Raw genomic sequence first — 5,412 nt, 5'->3', positions numbered from 1 at the left:
GATGACTTGCTTTTCCTCATTCACAAATTACTCCAATTCTATGCAGCCATTTGTTATCTCCTGCCTACGAACCTACCTCTCAAAATCTGACTTCAATCTTCAAAGTCCATCTCAATTGCCACTTTCTGTGTAAAGCCTTTCCTCATTCCTTGATGGGCCTCCTTTCAACCCTATATAATGGCAACTATTATAACTTGTTTATTTTTTTTGGTTTTTTTTTGACACTTTTCTTATCATGTCCCCTCAAAACACCATAAGTTCCTTAAAGATTATCTTATTCATAATGTGTTCAATGAAGCTTTGCAAATAGTAGGAATCCACACAAGTATTTGTTTAATTAAATTAGCACTTTCAACTAAAGAACTGCTGTTTAGTATATTTATGATGTTTTTAAAAGTAGACTGTATGAAACACTTAACATACTCATTGAGTAAGCAAAATTAAGATGCAAGTAGAATTATTTCTAATAGCAAACATTACTGCTGAATGAAATATAGGTCAAAGTTTAATGAACTTGTGTGCATGTGTGTGTGTGTGTGTGTGTGTGTGTGTGTGTGTGTCTTATCTGCAAAAATGACCAGGTCTTGACCTTCATCCCTTGCTAAATCCAACAGGTTTTAAACTAAAACTTTATCAAAGAAAAACAATGTATCATAAAGTTAGTATTCCTATGATTACATGCTAAGGGCAATTTTTACATTTATGGCCCAAATTAGCTAATGTATTTTCTTACATTCAGGAAGATGTATTTCCCTGCTTATGATTAAAATTCAACAAATATAATTCCAATTTCAAAACAAATATCCAATAACAAAGTGCTGCCCCTACAAATCCTCGTAACAAATAGAGTCGTATCTCTGGTGATGAGCATCTATCTCCCTTTCCACTCCTCTCCTAGGAGAGGAGGCATTAACCTAATGCCCTCTGAAACATTTTGGCAGTAATTGCAATGGTTCTTCAGGTTTTTCTGAATCTAATTTCGTTTTTTGAATCTAATTTTAAAAGTACAGGAGACAGTGATGGGAACCATGCCGCCTCCCAGCCACAGTGATACGCGTGAAGCGCGGACCTTTCAACACGAACTTTATTAATTCTCATGTTAGGACCCTGGAAGGCAATGGAGGTGGCCGCTAATTGCTCCCTGTGGGTGAAGAGACCTCTGCTGGATCCCCGCTTCAAGGGTTATAAGCTGTCCCTCGAGCCACTGCCCTGTTTCCAACTGGAGCTTTACGCAGGCTTGTCTGGAGCGATGCTCAGTCTATGTCTGATTATTCCTCACCACTGAGATAACACTTTTCTGTGTACTCTGCCTATGAATTAGGAGTTTTCTCTGGTCTGCCTAGTGGGAACAGTGACAGCTCCTAGCCTTGTCTGTGGCAGAAGTAAAACTTCAAGATGATCAGTATACACTGGAACACATGCATGCTTTTGGAATGTATAATTACCTACATTGTGATTCATGGTATCAAGACAGTGTCTACTATGTTCATAACGTTGGAAGAATTATGAATTTAACAGTGATGCTTGGGCTTCCCTGGTGGCGCAGTGGTTAAGAATCTGCCTGCCAATGTAGGGGACATGGGTTCGAGCCCTGGTCTGGGAAGATCCCACATGCCGCGGAGCAACTAAGCCCGTGAGCCACAACTACTGAGCCTGTGCACCTGGAGCCTGTGCTCCGCAACAAGAGAGGCCACGACAGTGAGAGGCCCGTGCACCGCGAGGAAGAGTGGTCCCCGCTAGCCGCAACTGGAGAAAGCCCTCGCACAGAAACGAAGACCCAACACAGCTAAATAAATAAATAAAACAAAACCCAAAAAACAGTGATGCTGGACACTGCCTTAGGAAAACCACGAGAGGTGTTTTCAACTTCCTACAGATTTGACAGCATATGATAAGCGCCTTTGCACATCCATCCATTTCACATCTTCTACTTGGGTTACCTTGTCAGATGGAACTGGAAGATTGTGTCTCATTGGAACAGGTGAACGTGGAAATAGTGCTTCTGAAAAATGGGAGATTATGTTTAATGAAGAGCTTGGCAGTCCTTTTATCATAATTCACAGTATCTCATTGCTGAAAGCTGAAGAACATTCGATAACTATGCTGCTTCTTCGAACACAGAAAGAGGAATTGGATATGGAAGGAAGTGGTTTCTATGTTTCCTTGGAGTGGGTCACTATTAATAAGAAAAATAAAGATAATAAAGAATATGAAATTACTAAGCATAATATTCTCTGTGGAAAGTCAGTGCCCCATTATGTCGCTTTTGAGCCCGATGGGAATGGTCTAATGACTGTCTCCTACAAGTCCTTTACATTTGTGCAAGTTGGTCAAGAGCTTGAAGAAAGTAAGGATGAAGACATGTCAGAGATAATCAAAGAACCTCTGTACTACTGGCAACAGACTGAAGATGATTTGACAGTAACAATACTGCTTCCAGAAGACTGTACTAAGGAAGACATTCAAATACAGTTTTTGCCTGATCATGTCAACGTTGTGCTGAAGGGTCAGAGGTTTCTGGAAGGAAATCTCTATTCATCTATGGATCATGAAGAAAGCACTATATGGATAATTAAAGAGAACAATAGCTTGGAGATTTCCTTGATTAAGAAGAATGAAGGACTGACATGGCCAGAACTAGTGGTCGGTGATAAACGGGGAATTTATAAGAGACTCAGCTCAATGTGCTGCAATAGCTGAACGTCTGATGCATTTGACCTCTGATGAACTGAAGCCAAATCCAGATAGGCCTCCTTGTAATGCTCAAGAGTTGGTGAGAATAATGTGGTATTTTCTTTGAAGAGAGCTCCAGTTCATGCAGATTTGATGGCAGTACATTTAAAAACTACTCATGTGAGATCTGAGGTTACAGGGCAATCAACTAGCTTGAAAATCCAAGGAAAAACAGGTACCACCAAGGAGAGATTGGATAGGAGAGCTGGTTCATCTGAACATGGGGAGAAGAAAGGATTGCCATGTAAGTGGGTGAATCTTGGAAGCAACCAGTACCTTTTCTCTGTCATAGTGGATCCTAAAGAAATGCCCTGCTTCTGTTTGCACCATGATGTTGATGCTCTACACTGGCAACCACACTCCAGCAACCAAGATGATACGTGGGAGCATATCGCAATTTTCAATGCTTTAGGCTACGTCCAAGTATGAAAGAGACCCAAAAATTTTTTTGCCTGTGCTCCAAATTATTCTTATGCAGCCCTTTGCGAGTGCCTTCAACGAGTTTTCATCTATCGTCAGCCCACACCCATGTCCACTGTACTTTACAATAATAGGAAGGAAGGCAGGCAAGTAGGGCAGGTTGCTAAGCAGCAAGTAGCAAGCCTAGAAACCAGTGATCCTATTTTAGGCTTTCAAGCAACAAATGAGAGATTATTTGTTCTCACTACCAAAAAGCTCTTTTTAATAAAGGTAAATACAGAGAATTAATTACTCCAACATGTTGGCTTCTCTGTACTGGAAAAGTATTCAGTGGTAGCTGGAAGGCTAGGCAGTTGTGCTGTAACCTGTTAAGTTTTATTGTGTTAAAATTATCTTGTATGAATTTATTTTTTAAAGGATATGGGAAATATATTCGAGACTATGAGTCTATAAAAGCTATGGAATGAAGCTGCAAATTTAGAGAAAATTAGCTTCTGTAAAAAATGTAAAGATAGTATTAGCAAGTATAATTTTTTAAAAACAGAGGCTAGAATCTCATCTTTTATATGAAAGATGTACGATTCATTGTTTAAAAATAAAAATATTGGGGCTTCCCTGGTGGCGCAGTGGTTGAGAGTCTGCCTGCCGATGCAGGGGACACGGGTTCGTGTCCCGGTCCAGGAAGATCCCACGTGCCGCGGAGCGGCTGGGCCCATGAGCCATGGCCGCTAAGCCTGCGTGTCCAGAGCCTGTGCTCCACAACGGGAGAGGCCACAACAGTGAGAGGTCCACGTACCGCCAAAAAATAAAATAAATTAAAACAATAATAAATAAAATAAAAAAATAAACAAAAATATTTATCGTGTAAAAAAAAGAGTATAGGAGACATTATTTTTGAACTGCTTTTCTATTTCATGCTGTATGAGGTTTTACTCTAAGCGGAAGGTAAAAATACTTTGTACTTATTAGGGACACCACGTTGTTTGCCAGAGCACCTCAAATTGGCCACCTGTGCTAGGAAAATACGCCATGTATTCAGCCCCTTCATTATCACAGGAGGGGAAACATTTCTTCTACCAAAAACTCAAACGACACAAAAATGCGTAAAGATTCCTGACCTCTTTTCAGTCATTTGCTATCTTCAATAGCAGCAATTTCTAAACCATATTCCATGGAACAGAAACATCTCTACACGCACGGATGTTTAGCCCAAAAAGCAAGGGTTGGGTGGTTAGTGGTTAAGAACCCGCCTGCCGATGCAGGGGACACGGGTTCGAGCTCTGGTCCGGGAAGATCCCACATGCCACGGAGCAACTAAGCCCATGCGCTACACTACTGAACCTGCGCTCTAGGGCCCGCGAGCCACAGCTACTGAGCCCGCAAGCCACAACTACTGAGCCCGCGCACCACAACTACTAAAGCCCGTGCGCCAAGAGTCTGTGTTCTGCAACAAGAGAAGCCACCGCAATGAGAAGCCTGCGCACCCCAAGGAAGAGTAGCCCCCACTCACCGCAACTAAAGAAAGCCCGCGCGCAGCAACAAAGACCCAATGCAGCCAAAAATAAATAAATAAATTTATTAAAAAAAAAAAAAGCAAGAGTTTACAGGGGGGATCCTTGATCAAATAAGTTTGAAGAAGACTGCAAATTGGACCCCAACCTTTCTAGGAAGTCATTATTTACAAAGGATATTAAATCTTTCACGTGATCCTGCAGTGAAAGCAGGAACATGTAAGCATGTTTCCCAATTTATTCAACCATGGAATCAACTTTTGGTTTTATGTTTTGTTTTGTTTCAGAACGCCCATTGAGTTAATCTCATGGGACACTGGTATTCAGCAGGACTTGAATTAAGAAATAGTTTCATGCAGGTATGCTTAAGTAATCCGTCTAAAATAAGTGTCAGGAAAGAAAAAGATCTGAGTTGAAAATTCAGGTTTACACAAGTACATCCAAGATTGAGTGGTTTCTCAACACTGTCCAAGAAAATAGGGTTAATAGTCCTGAATTAGCACCCAAAAGAAAAGGTCGCATAGTTATGTCCTTAATTTGATGGTTGAAATACTTCAATGCATTCTTGGTTGAACTTCTGGGATTATTTTTTCAGATTGGGTTTAGTGCAGCTCAGACGAATGCTGATGGTCAAGGCCAGGCTTCTTTTTCTCTCCATTATATTTATAGAAGTTTCATAATTGATGTTCTTTAAAGCACCTGATCACATTCTCCACAGTGCTCACCAAATAAATTACTTGTAAGGCTC

General features: G+C 40.8%; 1 pseudogene across 1 annotated transcript; it reads left to right on the top strand.

The window, feature by feature from the left end:
- The first annotated feature begins 1,117 nt into the window (after positions 1–1,117).
- Positions 1,118–3,441, top strand: LOC307188147 (nudC domain-containing protein 1-like; annotated as a pseudogene). The gene is made up of 4 exons: positions 1,118–1,235; positions 1,366–1,545; positions 1,822–2,853; positions 2,983–3,441. The product of its transcript is annotated as a nudC domain-containing protein 1-like (transcript).
- Positions 3,442–5,412: the final 1,971 nt, after the last annotated feature.

This window comes from Stenella coeruleoalba (genome assembly GCF_951394435.1).
Source record: "Stenella coeruleoalba genome assembly, chromosome: 6".
Lineage (NCBI taxonomy): Eukaryota > Metazoa > Chordata > Mammalia > Artiodactyla > Delphinidae > Stenella > Stenella coeruleoalba.
The sequence above is the reverse complement of the archived record's forward strand: the minus strand, read 5'-3'. Positions and strand labels throughout refer to the sequence as shown.